The sequence below is a fragment of the Canis lupus genome, chromosome 2 (genome assembly GCF_011100685.1).
Source record: "Canis lupus familiaris isolate Mischka breed German Shepherd chromosome 2, alternate assembly UU_Cfam_GSD_1.0, whole genome shotgun sequence".
NCBI classification, from domain to species: Eukaryota; Metazoa; Chordata; class Mammalia; order Carnivora; family Canidae; genus Canis; species Canis lupus.
Window position 1 is genome coordinate 52,192,632 of NC_049223.1, and position 20,367 is coordinate 52,212,998.

Consider the following 20,367-nt stretch of genomic DNA (forward strand, 5'->3'; position numbering starts at 1 on the left):
TGATGTGGGACTCCATCCCAGGACCCTGGGATCATGAGTCAAAGGTAGACGCTCAACCACTGAGCCACCCAGGTGCCCCCATTTTTTTACTTTTAATATACTTCTTCTGGTGCTTTTTACTATACATTTTGTTTCACTTGACTCAATATACTATATGTATTCTATCCTAAATACTTTTTTGAATGAGAGAGTCCAGAGTGTTTTCCACTGCAGGGTTCAAATGAATGCATTATTTCAAAGGTTGAATTGGATAGCCCTTCAAACTTTTATATATCTATTATTGACTCATTCTTTGACAGCAGACTAATTTACTAAAAAAAAAAAAAAAAAATCATTACCTGAATATGGGGATTCTAAATTTTATATTCTCAGTTCATATTTCATCTCTTAAAGACCATTCTAGATTTAAAAAGTTCTGATTTTCTTAGATATTTGCAACTGAATTATTTCTACACATAGCCATTTTCATTCCTATAGTTGAATCACAATGATTTTTATGTGTTAGATGTGTGTCACCTTTTTTTTTTATTTCTAGCCAAAAAACTGAGACTTAATTATTAGCTTTTTAGTGGCCTGCCATTTATTTGAAGATGTTGACATTTGCATAGCAGTATTGTGAGAAAGGTGCCTGTATATTTAACAACCTAGTATTACCTCTTTTGTCCTTGAAAAACCAGCCAAAGGCATCATCTTTTCACTGTTCAAATCATGTGGTTTTCTGGCACTTAGTGTAGTGGAGAAGACAGGTAAGATTCAGTTCTTTGTACCAGCAGTGCTCTGCTTTACTCTTAATTCTTAATAGCATATTGGATAACTTTTCTCTTTATTTCCTCTTTTTTTTTCTACAAGTAAACATAATTCATTTATTACTCTCACTATTATATTCAGAGACATTTAAAACTCAATTTGTATTTTGAGTCTATGAACAAATGCTGTTAATTGATAGAAGAGTACAAATTGATTTCCTAAAAGAGACTTAAAATTGAACAACAGTCTAGCCCTAAGTAGCCCAGAAGATTTAAATCAATTTTTTTGTTGATCTGAATTACTTGCCAAGAAGTAGATTAGATTAGCTATCAGGAGAAAAATGATCCAGTGATATATAAGTATAACAGTATATGAAATGTGGCTCCTCATTCTTAGAGAAAATTGCTAAACTTTGTGATCAGAGGTATTTATTGTTTTTCAGCTTTGATAGCAGTGACAATGCACTTTTTTCCTTAAGGAAATTGTGTATGAAAGAGTAAACTGTAACCTATATTTGGGTTTGGAATGCTCAGTTAGAACTTTTAGTGCTCTGAAATGCTGGAATCAAATTCTGTATAGTCACAATTGCATGGAGTAATCATTAAGTAAAAACAGGATTTGGTTGGTGTTCGTTCTGGGTGATTTGTTTAGGCCTGGGATGGCAGGGAGTGAGTGTAATCAGTGTTTACTGAGCTTTCTTCATCTTCAGGTATCACCATTCCAGATTAACTGAAATGACTTTTAATACCCTGAACTCCGGTCTCTACACAACTTAGACATATTCAAAACTTCAGTTTTCTTAACTTTATGTCCAAACAGAGAAGGATGACACATGATCTGAATCAATTGAGGACTAAGAAACATAACATTGTAAATTGTTTGCAGTTGATTTACTCATGCAGATGACTATGTTTGGATCATCAATATAATCTAGTGACCAGATCAACCATCTCAGTAATTGGGGGGAAAGGAAAACCATTGCATAGATAGATAATAGATAGATAGATAGATAGATAGATAGATAGATAGATAGATAGATAGATGTTTAAATACTTCAAGTAACTCTCAAGATAAAAAAGATAAAATTAGTCTTTAGTAGTAAAACTATATTTTGGAAGATTGCATTTCATAGGCTTAGGACTGATTTTCTTTCTGTAAGAGTTCAAGACTCATAAAATATTCAATTCTAGAGCAGGAATGATGTATTTCTCTGGGTTATACATTGCATAGGAAAAGTTTTTCAAAGCTTAAATGTACTCATCAACCTTATGTTTATAGAATACTGGTAAAAGAAATGTGTTTTTAATTTTCTTTTGGATGTTCCCAGGAGGCAAAGACCCTTCAACTTCTCATTTCAAATTCATTGGAAAGAGAAATTGGAGTCAATCATTTCCAGGAACAAGAAATCTCTATTTTTAGCCTCTGCTGATTAAGACCACGTTATCTAATAGGAAGAATGTGAACTGAATGTACCTTTTTACTCCTGAACAATACTTAGGGGGTTTTCATGATACTGACAGGGTATGTTTTTGAATAGATGCATGGATAATAAATCACTCTTATTGGAGTTCACTGAGGAACATTGTTGGGTCAAGTTGGGTCAACTGTGAATTGTGCTTCTATTTTGTGCTTTTCAAGGGAAATTCAGTTAAAGTCTTATGTCTTAAATTTTTTTTCATTTTGCTAATGTGGATCTTTGAAATTACTTCAAGTAGTAAGATTGGGACAGAGAAGCAAGTTGGTTAAGGCTAAAGAGAGCAAAACAGGAAATCATAACCTAAGCTGGTCATGAAGAAATCTATGACCAAAGCAGATGAGATGCAGAGAGTGAGAAATAATAAATGTGGTAGGTGGGTGCCGAAGAGTGTGACAGAAGGAAAGTAATGGTTATATTCTAGTCAAGAGCTTTGTAGAAGTGGGAAGTAGAGGTCACAGAAGCAGAGGGAGATCTTTTAGGGAAGGGCTCAAAAACATAAATGTATCAGAAATGAGAAACAGAGAAGTTACCATTAATAAAGTATGGTTGTGCCAGAATTTGGCAACAGAGACTTAGAAGAATAAAAATCACCTGATTGCAAATTCAGAGCAAGGTTTGGCAATAGATACCCATGACAGTAGGAGAAAAGTAAAGGAGAAGCAGCTGTTGTGTAGATTTAAATAACAAGATAGAATTATGGAGAATGAGAAGATCCAAGGTCTTTCAAAGAAAAGACAAAAGCAGACCACTTCTTTCTACTTCAAGGCAGGTTGTATCCATAGAGGATGAACCACCTAGGAGAGGGCAGCTAAAGCAGTAGGAAGAAGGTGGATAATGTCCGGAGCACTTGGAGGGGGACAATACCTGGATTTTTCCACATTTGTTGACTACCTTAAATCTTATTTCTTCTTTTTCTCCTGAGACCCAAATTGCTTTCTCCCCTCTCTGCAGGTTCTTTAAATAATGACAACTTTAAAAGACTCCAGATGGTTTTGAAAAACTTGAAAGTCATCCAAGGTGCACTGTAGGCCTTTGTAGACACTCCATGTGGAGCCAGGCTGAAAACTATAGTTTTTGTGTTTGGATTATGTTTTGGAGCTGAGCTGAAGTTGCCAGAACACACACAGAAAATTTTTTAAATTAAAAGTAAGCTAGCTCCAGCCCATGTAGACTCCAGCAACAGAAAGACAGTGTGAACTCATGTAGTCTCATTGGCTTTGGTACAGTGGCACCACTGGCTTTGTGTATCATTTTGTACCGTTTGGCCTTGTTGTGAGCAGAAGGCAGAGGACACAGAGATCAGTGGAGTAACTCTTTGCCTGCCTCTCAGATATCATTATAGCACCCACTCCTTCAGTGGATTTACTGTACTTGCATAGGATATTTAACCCACCATGGCTTCATTGAGAATATATGATTCATACACTCAACCAGTTTGTCTAGTTTTTTCTCAATCTGTTATGTAGAAAGCCAGTCTCAGGAATGAGCTATGTTGAAATGACTTTAATAGCAACCAACAAGTGTAAGCAAGCTACTTTTAGAGGATAGGAAGAGTACAGAAAGCTGAATTTTAAATTATTTTTCAAGGAATTAAGTGATTAAGAATCGAAAAACAGTCAAGGGGTTGTTTAGATTTACTGGTTTCTTGGATAGAAATAATCCAAAGTTTTAAGATATCAAAACCTGAGAACTTTGAAGGATAAAATCCACACGTGGATTCACATTCTGGATAGGTGGTGTATGTGTGTATATGCGTGCACGTGTGCATGTGTGTGTGTGTTTGTGTGTGTGTTTGAAAGAGGAAAAGGAGAAAGAGGGGGAGAGGAAAAGAGGAGGAATAAAAATTTGTCTTCTTAATGTGTTGACTGATTTATAATGATGATTTGTGCTAAAAAATATTTTTTCCAGGCTTTCCAAACCGTCTATCTGCAGACAGGTTGGCAGGGAAGGAGAAGGAGTGGATAGAAAGGTTTAGGTGTTACAGGAGTGTTACTTTTGAATATGCTTAAACTTAGGGGGAGATATTTTATTTTTAACACTATTGCAGCATCAGCTCCTTTTGTATCTCCTGTGTGAACATGAGACATGAGGGATGGATGGATACTTAACAGAAATTGGCTCAGTTGGCAAAGTTGACCCAGTTAAAATATCTTTGCTTTGGGTTGAATTTTCAACTCCTTCTAGGGTACTTAATGACAGATACCAGGATTTTAAAAAATAATTCTGGTCATTTAGTTGAACAAAAAATTTCAGTTACCCTCTCTTGTCACCAGGGAGGCTGTTTGCCCTCCAGTAATTGATGTCATAAGGAATCCTTGAAACAGTTGTTAGTTCTTCAGTCAGAGATGGTGTATTCATGATTGCTGCTTGTTTTTCTCCAAACTCACATCAAGAATCTTTCCAAGGGGGGGTACCTGGGTGGCTCAGCGGTGCTAAGGTCATGATCTTGGGATCCTGGGATCCCGGGGTTGAGTCTCACATTAGGCTCTCTGCAGGGAGCCTGCTTCTCCCTCTGCCTCTCTCTCTGTGTCTCTCAAGATTAAGTAAATAAAATCTTAAATTAAAAAAAAAAACTTTTCAAGGGATCAAGGGTAGCTTGCAGATTCAAAGAGAACTGAAATCACATACTGGTTATTGATAGAATACTCATATCATTAAGAAAGTATTTAGACACAGGCTAAGAGATTTCCATACATTTTGCAGTGATAAAAATCACCGGTAACTCTGGCTTTTTGAGCAATGCACTGTCTAATGGTATGTGAATCCGAGAGGAAGAGGGAGTTCAACAGATTTGCTTTTAGCTCTTATGAACCAAGGACAGTGTCTTCCTAACTTCAGTTATAGTGCTCTAACTTCACAGTTTTTACAACATCTAAACTCACTTGTACTGCCATTTACTGAATATTTGCTTTAAGTAGACTCACTTTTGCTTGAATCAGTTTATTTTAGGCAAAATTAAATACCATGAAAATAATTAATGTCATTGAATTCTGGCTACATACCACTATTGTCTAAAGTCTGACCTCAGTTCTGTTCTCTTCCTGTGCAAAAAAGAAAACTAGCAGGGTTAGAGGAGTGTTTGCCACTATCGTGGAACAGAGACTTCCTCCTGGACAGAGTCACGATTAGGGAAAAATAAAAGGCAGTAACAATATTATTTAAGGTGAAAATCCTGAATCTCCTGTAAACATATGCAGGACACCCAGATCTTGTCCTGTCCTGTGTCCTCAGGGCAGGTGTCCCATATCTGTGCACTCTGGAGAAAAGAAAGTGGGCTCATCACTGTGATCCCAAGTTACTCATTCACCCGAGTGTCTGCTAACTTGAGATAGGTGACTCTCCATAGTCTCTGCAACTGGGACCTACACAGCGGGATGGGAAAGGCAGCCACTGGTGCAAGGCTATATATATTTTTTATTTTTATTTTTATTTATTTATTTATTTATTTATTTATTTATTTATTTATTTATTTTATTTTATTTTATTTTCCCGGCATTCCTCTGCCACAGGAGTTTAGGGAAGCACACATAGGATGAGATGGTCCAGAGAGAAAGAAAACTTCTGGTTCTTTTACACAACTTGTCTGACACCTTCCCTGACTGCTTATTTACAATAATTTCATCCCTCATCTTATTCCCTATCACCTTTTCCTGCTCACTCTATCTATCTATACTGTGACACTTACCACCACTTACCATCTTTATATTTTGGTGTATATGTGCACATGATAATAATAAGTTTACATTTGTTTTTCTGTTTTGCTTTTTCATTTGATTAATCTATCAGTTGTGTCCCTCCTGGAACATAAGCCTAGAGTGGAGGTATCTTGGCTTCTTTTGTTCACAGCCACATCCACAGCCTTGGAGTAGTGTCTGGCCTATAGTAGGTGCTAAATAAGTATTTGTTTAATGAATAGCAATGAATGAAAGAATTGGCCTTCAGAAAGGAGTTAGGGAAAAGGGATTTTACTTCACCTATAAACATTGATATTCTTAAAGATCAGTTGAATTATGAGTGATACAATGCATGATACAAAGTGAAAAGTGTGCATTTGTTGCCTGAAAAAGCACAACCATTGGCATAGAGTTTGGGGCGCTATTTTGAGGAAGGGGGAGGGGAATAAGACGTTGACATTTTTATCCCGCTACAGCCAAGTAGGAGAGGCTTTGCAACAGGTCTTCTAACAGGTATCATTGACTTGTCATGTGTCGCAGTAATTGATATTCTGAATCCTCTGCAGTGAAGTAAGGAAATGAATCCACTCCTTGGCAGAGAAGGCTGCTTACCTGTATGCCTGAAGCAGAACTTGGGCCCTTCTGGGAAAGCTCACCTGAGGCAATGAGGTTGGCAACAGACATTCCTTAGTGCAAGATGCAGTAGGTGAGTTCCTCAGAATGTGACTCTGTGGGATAAATAATGGGTAAGTAAAAAGAAAAGTAAAGGAGAGAGGAAAGTGTGGTCCAACCAGTTGGAGAGACCCAGGTTCAGCAAGGCCAGGCAGCCTATTGTAAGGCATTGATGGGCCAGTGTGCTAGTTTTTCCCAAGTATATTTCATGGCTCCCCCTTACCGCAGGATCCCACAGGACTGGTGATCTGACAGGCTCACTTTGGAAGTCTTGGGGTATGTCTGTGGGGTCCCTGACAGCCTTACAATAGGCCTGGGAGGGGCTTTACAGATGATAGTGACATTCCAGTTCCTGAAACCAGGTGAATGGGTGTTATTTGCGTTGTTACTTATACACTACTCATCATACAGGCTCATTTTATCTAGCCATGACTTAGAACACATTAAAACTAAATTTAAAATATATAAATATGAATAACAAAACAGACTCTGAAAAGAAAAAAGGTGAAGCATGCATTACCTTTATGACCACACCGAGTATCTTTTAGTTGATTTTTTTTTTTTTTCCTTTCCATAGCATGTTCTGCCATCATGACTTTTTCTTCTTGGTCGCTCCTGAAGTGGCCACTGCTGATGAACCTCTCAGGCTTCATCTCCCACCTCTCTTCCCCCAGCCCTCCTCTCAGCAATTCCAGATTCATAGATCCTCATCATTGCCTTTCCACATGTAGTTGTTCTGGTTGGAATGCCTCCTCCCAGCCCTGCTCCAAAAATTCCTATGTCTTCTTTCAGTTCAATCTCAAATGCTTCTGGAAAGCCTCTTCCATCTTCCCCTGGTGGACTTGGGTGCTCCTTTCCCCCCTGTGCCAGTAGACTTTGTGAATCTCTGTATTGAAGCAGTTGTGTATTATACTGATTTGCACATCTGGTTCCTGCCAGATTATAAACTCCTTGGGAGGAGAAATTGAATTTTTGTGTGTTTGCAGTCAGGCTGCCTTGCACCTGTCCATATTCATCTGTCTCATCTGTTTATCCATTTTTCCTTTTCATCTCTATTCATGAGTACTTCAGGTGGTTTCAAAATATGGCTGGTCACTAAAATGTGGTAATAAATACATACGGAGTAGATCTTCATTAGTGCCAAGGAAGGGGGTAGGCAGGGAGGATTGGAGCAGTGGATAGGAAGGGTATGGTATAAACAGAAGTGAAAACACTCTTGTTAGTGGGACCTGGGCTTGACATTAGGAGCTCTGAGGCTGGTGAGGGTTGCAGGCAGCTGGCTTGGCTTGGTCACCATTATTATTTGGGAATGACTGAGGAGGATTCATAAAGTTTCTCACAGTTTGTTGGGCATTTCGACTTTAGCTGTCACCATCTTTTAATGGAGAAAAACGCTGTTTGTTATTACTTTTTACTACATAGAGGCCAGTGAGAATTATTGCCAAAGAAGATACTTTAGATTTAGCAGGACTATTTGTTAACATTTGATTGATTGTCAATTCATTAATTTTACCTTTAAGTTTCAGGAAAAATATCTCACATACACAACGCGTACACACATACCCACAAAAACCAAAGTACACCTAATTTGTTGTTGAGGTGTATTTCTATTTTTTTTTCTGAGTACTCTCCCATCTTCATCTTACATTGCTCCTCTCTATTTTAAGTCCATTAAACCTAAAACAATTTGTTCTTGGTACCATTCTTTCATTCATATTTGCTGTACTCCTAGGAGATCCAAAATGTACTCCCTGAGATCTAGGATGACGATTGTTTCAACACTTTGAGTTCTGTGAGCAGTTAGTCAATGGTTAGAGGGTTTTCATTGGCATATGAGCTGGGTTGATCATAGTTTTGCATTTCTTAGAATTTGGAATCACTACTCAGATTTTGTATATATATTTTCTTCCCAATTTGGAAAAAATCAGTTGCATTTCTTATTAATAGTTACAAGCTTTAAAAAATTTGTTATCACCTCAATATTATTAATTCTGTAATGAATGCATTTTGCTTATAAATCTCCATGGACATCTTCAGTCATTTCCTAGGGTTAGACTCTTAGACATAGAATTTCAGGTCAGAGCACATAGACCTGCTTAAAGTGCATGTTTTGGAGAAAGGAAAGAAAAATATGATTTGACATGTGATGATGTGGAAGGAGATGTTATGGTTTGATTTTTATAGATTTTTGTTCCCCTCCCCCTAATCCTTTCTTTTCCTTTTACCAGTTTTCCTTCATCATCCATCATAAAAGGATGTGAGTATAGTACACTGGAACAGCCCTGTCAAGATGCCATTTCATATGGCGTACTTTGTAACTCATTTTGACCCCTCTGGATAATATTTGTGGCAGTTCAACACAAACTGCCTTTCTCTTTTCCTAAAACAGTTCTTTAGGTCAGGATTTTATAAAGACAGAAGTAGGTTTAGTTGACAATGAATAAACTCACACTCTCATGAAAACCATAGATGTGGCTGTAAATGTGAGCATAACTTTTCAGAATAATTCACAGTTTAAATGTATATATACACAGTCACATGGCTATTGATTACTAGTGTACACTGCTATTAATATACATTCCGTCCTCACCAAAGAATCACTGAAAGCCCCAGTTTGAGGTTTCTTAAAAAAAATGGTCTTGATTACATTCCCAGCCTGGGTGTACAGACCAGTCTGCCTTGCAGGACCACCATTTGCTGATTGTCCTGTGTGAACCCAACACAGTTTTCTTCTTTGAGGTCCTTGAAGTTACGGAGAATCTGTCTTTGCCTACACACTTGCTCAGAGTTCACCTTAAGCAGGTTCAGGCATCATCAGTTTCATTGCTAGGGAGCTTTAACTGCTTTCCATGAGCTCTGTGAAATTCTTGTCTCTAATTACTTCCTAGTGAGATGTGGCTTCTTGTCTTTGCTGCGGGGCTCTGCACTTCTCTGGCTCTTTCATCTGAGTACACTGTGTTCTCTGGCTTGCTTCTCCTGGGTTCTGCCTGTATGTGTTCTGGATTAAATTTTGCTCTGGTTAATCAAGAGCATAACTTTCTGATGAGATTTTGAGCTGAAAATGATTATTTGCCATGATGTATAAACTTGGATACCATGACATTTACCCCTCCTTTGTGGTCCCTTAGAACACAGAGCACATTTCTCCTTTCATAATCTCCTGAATATCTGCTTTATCCAAGATTAGAGTGTAACGGGTTGCGATTTTTCTTTTATCCATCCAGCATCTTGCTCGATGGGTATAAAGTTTTGTTAAACTATTTGTTCCTACACTGCTGTCAGACAGTTGAAATACTACTTAGTTATTTCTGGTCATCATTTTGCTTCATTTCACTTCACTCTTGGAGATTACATTTATTAAAAAAATATCAAGTATTGACTCAGTGCCCAGAATGAGTTTTGGTGTGCTTCTGTCTTAGCCCATGGAAGGCTGTCACTGATCTGCATCTAGAAACTGTGTTTGTAGAACTAATTTAAGAACATGGTGTGACCATAATTTTTTTTTCAATTAGTATTTTTTTCTATAAATATCCTTATAGACATATAAAGATCAATTTAAATTTGGATTTCCACTTAACTTTATTGTTACAACTAAGTAAATGCATATAATGCCATTGGGATTATATTGATAAAGACGGATGGAGTTATGGTAAAATATAAACAAATTTAGTGGTTTAAAACAATAGCGTTTATTTGTCACTTATGCTACATGTTCTTTTGGGTTGCCAGGACTCTGTTTAATATTGTTTTTGCTTAGGTTAGTAGGCTGATGAAGGCTCTACAATGTGAACCCTCACTAATTTATACAGGGAGCCGATGGTGAAGCACTAGAGTTCTTAAAGACTTCAACCAGGTACATGGAGCCTGCTTCTCCCTCTGCCTATGTCTCTGCCTCTCTCTCTCTCTCTCTCTCTGTGACTATCATAAATAAATAAAAATTAAAAAAAAAAGACTTCAACCAGGAACAGAACACATTATTTCAGCTTATATGTTATTAGCCAATGCAAGCCACATGGTTTTCTAAACTCCAGAGGGGTGGAGTGGTGTAATTCATTTGTCCAGAATGAGAAGAAATATTTGATATTCAGAACTAATGACTCCTCTGTATTCTACTATCAAATATTCAGCTCTCTTCCCCTCCTTCTGCCAAGTGACCTAATAATACCATTTCCAGGGAAAGGAAGACCAACAGTGGAAGTACTCGTAATTTCACAAAAGGGTGTGGATGAAGCAAGTGCACAGTGGCCAAGGGAGGGTGGGAATCTAGATTAGGAGAGTCTGCTAAGTACAGCAGAGAGGGGACTGAATGCCAAATATGTGTTTGGAATTGGCAAGTCTTAAATCATTGGGCTGGTTCCTTGGGTTCACGTAAGCTAGAGGTTTAACCCAGGGATACAAGTCAAATAAGCATCAATCACTCACAACCATAACCATAAATCAGAGCAGAATAAGACTGTCCCCTATAAACACCACTGAAGAAAATTCTAGGTCTTATGCTCATTTCTCTTTTATATCTTCAGCTAGGGAAGGAAGAAGAGGGCTTACGTACACTGTTTGAAGGCAGAACACGAAAGAGACCCACAGCATGCTTGCTTTGCTGTAATAAGATCTAGGAATCTTCATAAAGGCTCTTATGTCAGACAATTATCCTTAGCCTTTTTGACTCACATACCCTGTTTAGAGTCTGATAATACAATTCATTGAAGGAAGGATGCCTTTTATTTTTTTATTTTTTTAAAGATTTTATTTATTTATGAGAGAGGGAGAGGGGGAGAGAGAGAGAGAGATTGGCAGAGACACAGGCAGAGGGAGAAGCAAGCTCCATACAGGGAGCCCGACACGGGACTCAATACAGGGTCTCCAGGATCACACCCTGGGCCGAAGGCAGCACTAAACCACTGAGCTACGGGGGCTGCCCAAGGATAGCCTTTTAAATAACTGAATCTTGACCTAAACTTCATACTTCATATAAAAATTAACTAAAGTTAAAAGTAAAATAAAACTATAAAACTTTTAGAAAAAAATATAGGAGAAAAGTCTTTAGGACCTAAGAGTAAGAGGAACCCTCAAACTGACACTAGTAAGACCTGTAAGTAAGGAAGTAAGTAAGACCTGTAAGAGGAAAATTTGATAAATTGGAGCTCAATAAAATAAAAAAAAAATTTACCCTGCAAAAAGACCCTGTTAAGAGAATGAAAAGACAATCTATAAACAAGAAGAAAATACTTTCCAACCACATACCCAAAAAAGGATCAATGTCTAGGCTATATAACAAAATTTAACTGTAAAGGCAAGCAAAAAATCTAATTAGCACATGGGAAAAAGACATTAAGACATGTTTTATGAAGAGGGTGGAAAATAAGCACATGAAATGATGTTCACTGTAATTAGCCATTTGGGAAATGCAAATTAAAACAACAATGAAATGAGATACCACGTATCAGTCACAATGGCTAAAATAAAGACTAATGGCAATATCAAATGTTGGAGTGAGTTCAGAGAAACTGATCACCACACATTAATGATGGGAATATGCAGCAGCTCTGGAATACAATTTGGCAGTTTCTTATAAAAACCAGGCATGTGCCTTGATTTCCTTGGGGCACGATAACAAAGTAGCAAAGACCAAGTGGCTTAAGTACAGAAATTTATTTTCTCATAGCTCTGGAGGCTGGAAATCCAAGATCACCTTTTGAGGCCTCTGTCCTTGGCTTGCAGTTGGCTACCTTCTCGATGTGCCCTCACATTGTTGCCCCTTGTTCATGTTGTCTGTATCTCACTCTTTGCTTCTTAGGATGACCCTCGTCTTACTGGATTAAGGCCCACCTGTATGACTTCATTTACCTTAGTTACCTCTTTAAAGCCCTATTTCCAACTACAATTACCTCACATTCTGAGGTACTGGGGATTAGGGCTCCAAATTTGAATTTCAAGGAGACACATTCTAGCCTATTGTACCATGCAACTACCATATAACCTAGCAGTTGCACTTGAACATTTATCTCAGAAAAGGTTAGATACATGTTTTTAAAAATTGGTACATAAATATTCATAGGGGCCATCTTCCTAACAGCTTAAAACTGGAAACAAGCCAGATGACCTTCAATGGGTAAATGGTTAAATACGGTATATCCATACCATCAAATACTACTCAGCAATAAAAAGGAATGAATTATTGATACATACAACTTAGATCGATCTCCAGGGAACAGTGTTGAATGAGAAACTCCAGTAATAAAAACCATACTATAAAATTTCATTTATATATATCCTTAAAAAGGTAAAATTCTAGGATGTAGAATAGTGATTTCCAGGGATTAGGGTTGGAAGGAATGGAATGAGGACAGAGAGCTGGTTGGGGCTATAAAAGAACAAAATGAGGAATTCTCATGGTAATACAAGTGTTCTGTATCAACTGTGTTGTATCAAACAAAAAATTTTTGTTGAATATTTTTGTTTGCTCTTTTTGCCTTAATGAGTCTCGCTAGGTATTTATTAATGTTATTAATGTTTCAAATAATTAAATTTTAGTTTTGTTAATTTTCTGTATTTTGGGTCCATTTTCTTTTCCATGGATTTCTGCAAATTTGTCTCTCAAAGTAGACACTCTGACAGAGTTTGCCATGCAGTGGACTTACTAGAGATTAATTCCTATGGCAGGGAGAAGGCTGAAAGCTCACTGGTCAGAAGTCTGACTGATCTATCCTGAAAAAGCTCAGATAACCCTACAGGGAGCGTTATGGGTAGATAGGCTATCAGGAATGTCTTGCTTTGGGCTCAGATGTCTGGGGCTTCATATCTCCACCTCAATCAGTCACTGGATATGGGCTGCCCAAGAAGGGCATGCCCTTGGGTGAGGAGGTTCTGTGTAATTGAGGCAAACCCTGAAGGCGCTGGACCACCAGAGGCTATCTGCTGATAGCTGGGGCAGTCTATCCTAATTGTTATTGATGGGTGATTGGAGTGCCACACTTCTGGTTTCACTTGTTTCCTTTCTTCGTCCCTTGAGGATACTTTTTTTTTCTTTTACTAGACACTTGAGAAGGTCTCTTAGATTATTGCTTTTGAACCATTACTATTTTTTTTTATTTTTTTTATTTATTTTTTATTGGTGTTCAATTTACTAACATACAGAATAACCCCCAGTGCCTGTCACCCATTCAATCCCACCCCCCGCCCTCCTCCCCTTCTACCACCCCTAGTTCGTTTCCCAGAGTTAGCAGTCTTTACGTTCTGTCTCCCTTTCTGATATTTCCCACACATTTCTTCTCCCTTCCCTTATATTCCCTTTCACTATTATTTATATTCCCCAAATGAATGAGAACATATAATGTTTGTCCTTCTCCGACTGACTTACTTCACTCAGCATAATACCCTCCAGTTCCATCCATGTTGAAGCAAATGGTGGGTATTTGTCATTTCTAATAGCTGAGTGATATTCCATTGTATACATAGACCACATCTTCTTTATCCATTCATCTTTCGTTGGACACCAAGGCTCCTTCCACAGTTTGGCTATCGTGGCCATTGCTGCTATAAACATCGGGGTGCAGGTGTCCCGGCATTTCATTGCATCTGTATCTTTGGGGTAAATCCCCAACAGTGCAATTGCTGGGTCGTAGGGCAGGTCTATTTTTAACTCTTTGAGGAACCTCCACAGAGTTTTCCAGAGTGGCTGCACCAGTTCACATTCCCACCAACACTGTAAGAGGGTTCCCTTTTCTCTGCATCCTCTCCAACATTTGTTGTTTCCTGCCTTGTTAATTTGCCCCATTCTCACTGGTGTGAGGTGGTATCTCATTGTGGTTTTGATTTGTATTTCCCTGATGGCAAGTGCTGCAGAGCATTTTCTCATATGCATGTTGGCCATGTCTATGTCTTCCTCTGTGAGATTTCTCTTCATGTCTTTTGCCCATTTCATGATTGGATTGCTTGTTTCTTTGGTGTTGAGTTTAATAAGTTCTTTATAGATCTTGGAAACTAGCCCTTTATCTGATAGGTCATTTGCAAATATCTTCTCCCATTCTGTAGGTTGTCTTTTAGTTTTGTTGACTGTATCCTTTGCTGTGCAAAAGCTTCTTATCTTGATGAAGTCCCAATAGTTCATTTTTGCTTTTGTTTCTTTTGCCTTCGTGGATGTATCTTGCAAGAAGTTACTGTGGCCGAGTTCAAAAAGGGTGTTGCCTGTGTTCTTCTCTAGGATTTTGATGGAATCTTGTCTCACATTTAGATCTTTCTAGAAGAAATGGACGCATTCCTGGAAAGCCACAAACTACCAAAACTGGAACAGGAAGAAATAGAAAACCTGAACAGGCCAATAACCAGGGAGGAAATTGAAGCAGTCATCAAAAACCTCCCAAGACACAAGAGTCCAGGGCCAGATGGCTTCCCAGGGGAATTTTATCAAACGTTTAAAGAAGAAACCATACCTATTCTCCTAAAGCTGTTTGGAAAGATAGAAAGAGATGGAGTACTTCCAAATTCATTCTATGAGGTCAGCATCACCTTAATTCCAAAACCAGACAAAGACCCCACCAAAAAGGAGAATTACAGGCCAATATCCCTGATGAACATGGATGCAAAAATTCTCAACAAGATACTGGCCAATAGGATCCAACAGTACATTAAGAAAATTATTCACCATGACCAAGTAGGATTTATCCCTGGGACACAAGGCTGGTTCAACACCCGTAAAACAATCAATGTAATTCATCATATCAGCAAGAGAAAAACCAAGAACCATATGATCCTCTCATTGGATGCAGAGAAAGCATTTGACAAAATACAGCATCCATTCCTGATCAAAACTCTTCAGAGTGTAGGGATAGAGGGAACATTCCTCGACATCTTAAAAGCCATCTATGAAAAGCCCACAGCAAATATCATTCTCAATGGGGAAGCACTGGGAGCCTTTCCCCTAAGATCAGGAACAAGACAGGGATGTCCACTCTCACACTGCTATTCAACATAGTACTGGAAGTCCTAGCCTCAGCAATCAGACAACAAAAAGACATTAAAGGCATTCAAATTGGCAAAGAAGAAGTCAAACTCTCCCTCTTCGCCGATGACATGATACTCTACATAGAAAACCTAAAAGTCTCCACCCCAAGATTGCTAGAACTCATACAGCAATTCGGTAGCGTGGCAGGATACAAAATCAATGCCCAGAAATCAGTGGCATTTCTATACACTAACAATGAGACTGAAGAAAGAGAAATTAAAGAGTCAATCCCATTTACAATTGCACCCAAAAGCATAAGATACCTAGGAATAAACCTAACCAAAGAGGTAAAGGATCTATACCCTAAAAACTACAGAACACTTCTGAAAGAAATTGAGGAAGACACAAAGAGATGGAAAAATATTCCATGCTCATAGATTGGCAGAATTAATATTATGAAAATGTCAATGTTACCCAGGGCAATATACACGTTTAATGCAATCCCTATCAAAATACCATGGACTTTCTTCAGAGAGTTAGAACAAATTATTTTAAGATTTGTGTGGAATCAGAAAAGACCCCGAATAGCCAGGGGAATTTTAAAAAAGAAAACCATATCTGGGGGCATCACAATGCCAGATTTCAGGTTGTACTACAAAGCTGTGGTCATCAAGACAGTGTGGTACTGGCACAAAAACAGACACATAGATCAGTGGAACAGAATAGAGAACCCAGAAGTGGACCCTGAACTTTATGGTCAACTAATATTCGATAAAGGAGGAAAGACTATCCATTGGAAGAAAGACAGTCTCTTCAATAAATGGTGCTGGGAAAATTGGACATACACATGCAGAAGAATGAAACTAGACCACTCTCTTTCACCATACACAAAGATAAACTCAAAATGGATGAAAGAACTATTTTTTAATATAAGCATTAAAGTCAGTCCATTTTCCTCTAGGGGCTACTTTAACATCATCTCATAGCTTCTGATATGTTGTATTTTTTTAAATTGTATTTATTTATTTGAGTGAGAGAGAGAGAAAGCCCAGAGGGAGAGGGAGAAGCAGACTCCCCACTGAGCAGAGAGCCCTACAGGGGCCTGGATCCCAAGACCCTGAGACCATGACCTGAGCTGAAGGCAGACACCCGACCAACTGAGCCACCCAGGTGCCTCTGATATGTTGTATTTTCATTATTTCTAATTCAAAATATTTTCTCATGCCTGTTTTGATTTCTTCTGTGACCCATGGGCTATTTAGATTTATGTTGTTAATCTCCAAACATTGGGGACTTCCTAGTTAACTTTTTGTTACTGAGTTCTAGCTAATTATCATTGTGGTTAGAGGACATACTCTGAATGAGTCAGTCCTTTGCAAGCTACTAAAAATTAGTTTGGGTGCCTGGGTGGCTCAGTCTAGTCAACCTCCAACTCTTGGTTTTGGCTCAGTTCATGATCTCATGGGTTGTGGGATCACACCCTGTGGTGGGGCTCTGCAACTCAGCAGGGAGTCTGCTTGAGATTCTCTCCTATTTCTGGGAAACGAACTAGGGGTGGTAGAAGGGGAGGAGGGCAGGGGGTGGGGGTGAATGGGTGACGGGCAATGAGGGGGGCACTTGACAGGATGAGCACTGGGTGTTATTCTGTATGTTGGCAAATTGAACACCAATAAAAAATAAATTTATTATTAAAATAAAATAAAATAAAATAATTTTCTACTTGTAAAAAAAAAAGAGATTCTCTCCCTCTATCCCTCTCTCCACTCATGTACTCACTCTCTCAAATAAATCAATTAATCTTTTAAGAAAAAGAATTAATCTTTAAAAAAATGCACACTGTATGGTTTGTATTGTTATTTCATGTATATTTGAAAAGTATGTGTATTCTCCACTTGTTAGTTGTTATATAAATATTGGGTCAAGTTCGTTAACACAATTTTTCAAATCTTTTACATTAGCTGTTTTAAATAACTTGTTTTATCTCTGGCTGAGATATGTATGTGCAATTCCCTAATTACGATTGTGGATCAGTCTCTATCCTTTTAGTTCTGTCAGTTTTGCATCATATATTTTAAATTAGTACATGAGTCGTGTATACATTTAGACTTGTCACATCTTCCTATAAAATTGATCCTTTAATCACTGTGATATCTTTCTCTTTAATGCCAGTGCCTATGTGGCTTAACTTTTTCCATCCTTCTACCTTTCTTCTGTCTGTGTCCTTATATTGAAGGTGTCTTTTGAAGATAGCCCATACTGAGTCACAGTGTTTAAAAAAAAAAAAAATCTCTTCTTATAACTTCCATCTTTTAATTGGAGTATTTAGGTTTCTTTGTTAGTTTTCCATTTAATGTAATTGCTAGTCTGGTTAAGTTCAAGCTGACTGTTCTGTTTCCTGTTTTTCCAGTCATTTTTGGTTGCTTTGCCACTCTGTCATATCTTATTTTTGGTTATTCAAGTATTCAAAATATTTTATGTTTTGTCATCTTTTTATTATTAACACAATTTTATATACCCTAGTATTGTTTATGCTTTGCATTAAAGTATGCATCTTTAACTTAATAAAACCTGGAATTAAAATTTTGCCATCTCACAAATAATGGACAAAGCTTTCAGCTCTGTCCGCACTTCTTTGCTATTGTTCTCATATAATCAACTTTCACATGTACCTTAAATCCCATAAAACATTATTATTTTTGCTTTAAAACAGTCTTTTTGCAAAGTAAAAAATTTCATTGCATATTTACCTATCCATTTACTCTGTTCTGTTTGTCTCTTTCTGTAATCCCATGCTTCCATGTGTAATAATTTTCTTTCAATCTGAACAAAGTATTTCTTCTAGTATGGTTCTGCTAGCAACAGATATTCTCATCTTGTCTGAAAATATCTGTATTTAACTCTTATTTTTAAAGAATTTCTTGCTAGATACATAATACCTGCCTTTTTTTTCCCTCTTTCACCTTGAAACTGCTGTTCCATTGCCTTATGTCTTCCACTGTTTATGTTAATATCTCAGCTCTTAATTTTTCTTTTTCCCCTAAAGATAATATTCATCTTCAGCTGTCTGGTGGGTGGTGGCCATGGTGATGGGGGAAAAAAGAAAAAAATTCCTTAGTTAAGCACTATATCCTCTTGACAAAAGAAAAAAACAAGCCACTAACTAAATCCAACAGCCTGTATTATCTCATTGGCAATAGGGAAGCCCCTGGGAAGGAAATAAGGGCTATGGACTATTGGACATGGGGTAAGGCTGTGTTGGGGAATTCCCATGAATAGTAAGAAAAATCTGCAACAGCAGCTGCATTGACCTTTTTGGTGTGAAGAGGTGGTGAAGGCAATAGTGATCTACCTGCACAACCTCAGGAGTAATACAAGCTTTTTCTAGGCCTGTTCCAGAAAGGAAACAGGTCAATATATGGATTTCAGTAAACACATAACCTTACTCTGGAATAATATATTAGGAAGATACTCCCTTTTTCTGTGATACAAGTTTTAAATGTGACCCCCTTCCCTGGGCATTACATAGTCCTAGTATAAATGACACTGCTCAGATGACAGGCCCTCATTTTAGGAGACATCCACTGAAAGGCAGCTAAGCATCAATAGTGTATAAGAAGACATGAAACTAAGTATGGAACAAAGACTGTATTCAAGTGGTTATCACATGAGGGAGGAGTTACACTATTCCATATAGAATCATAGATCAAAACTAGGATATATGGTTAATCCTCCAATGAGAAGGATTTTTATTTGAGAGAAGGAAGACATTTCCATATTTCAAGATAGTACTTTCCCCGTAAAGGAAGTAAACAGCACATACTGGATGACTATCAATTTGGGATATTAGTGGGTGATGATAGCTATGTTTGTTTGTTTGTTGTTTAAAGATCTTTTTTATTTTATTTATTCATGAGAGACACACACACACAGAGAGGCACAGATATAGGCAGAGGGAGAAGCAGACTCTATGCAGGGAGCCTGATGTGGGACTCGATCCTGGGACTCCAGGATCATGCCCTGAGCTGAAGGCAAGTACTCAACCACTGAGCCACCCAAGTGTCCTTGATAGCTATGTGTGATGGTTTTCTGTTGCCTCTTCCTTGCTGACAAGTTCTGTGATGGGCAGCTGTTGGGAGTAGACATGTGAGATTACCATGAGTAATAAGGATACAAAAAAGGTAGCAATATGTATAGCAATAGAAAAATATTCTTTTAGGCAATACACTAATGAAGGAAGAGATTTTAAGTCACTTGAGTGCTATGTATGTTGACTGATCAAGACTTTATTCCCAGAAATAGGAAACACGTTAATTGAGTCATAAAATATTAAGAGCTAACAATATGTGAAATTCTTATCTAATCCAGCTCCCTCATTTTATGGATGTAGAAATTGAAGCCCAGAGGAGTTAGCTTGCCTAAGGTAGTGATTCTTAAAGTGTAGTCAGAAGAACAGTTTCTGGGGAATTTGCTTAATATGCAGATCTGTGGTCCCCACGCTAGAGCTACTAACAATAAATATCTAGAAGTGGAATCCCATAATCTATATTTGAACAAACATCACAAATGACTCTGTGCACTTTGAAGAATAGTGGCCTCCATCGAAATATTGGTTACTTACAGAGCTCTGAGGAAGACACAGGACTTTGAGCTCCCAATCCATTGTTCCCATTATTCTAAATGGCCTATCCTTAAAATAAAGTCTGTTACCATCTCCTGTAAACTAATTCCCAAGCTTAGAAACAACCTTAGGAAAAAAAAAAAAAAAGAAAGAAACAATCTTAGAGGTGAAATTGTGTTACTATTATAAAATTGTTACTTTTTTATAAAATGCAAAAGAATAGTTTGGAAAATATTAA

The 20,367-nt window shown here is 37.8% G+C and overlaps 2 long non-coding RNA genes across 6 annotated transcripts in view; both read left to right on the forward strand.

The window, feature by feature from the left end:
- LOC111092486 overlaps positions 1 to 20,367 on the forward strand; it is a 491,589-nt gene that overhangs the window by 280,624 nt on the left and 190,598 nt on the right. The window lies entirely within an intron of this gene.
- Positions 1,346 to 14,854, forward strand: LOC111092488. Of its 2 annotated transcripts, XR_005355620.1 has the most exons (4): positions 1,346 to 1,456; positions 6,465 to 6,604; positions 10,328 to 10,423; positions 14,801 to 14,854. It is a non-coding gene; the product is annotated as an uncharacterized LOC111092488 (long non-coding RNA). The 2 variants fall into 2 exon arrangements; XR_005355619.1 differs by lacking the exon at positions 14,801 to 14,854 and having other exon boundaries at positions 10,328 to 10,478.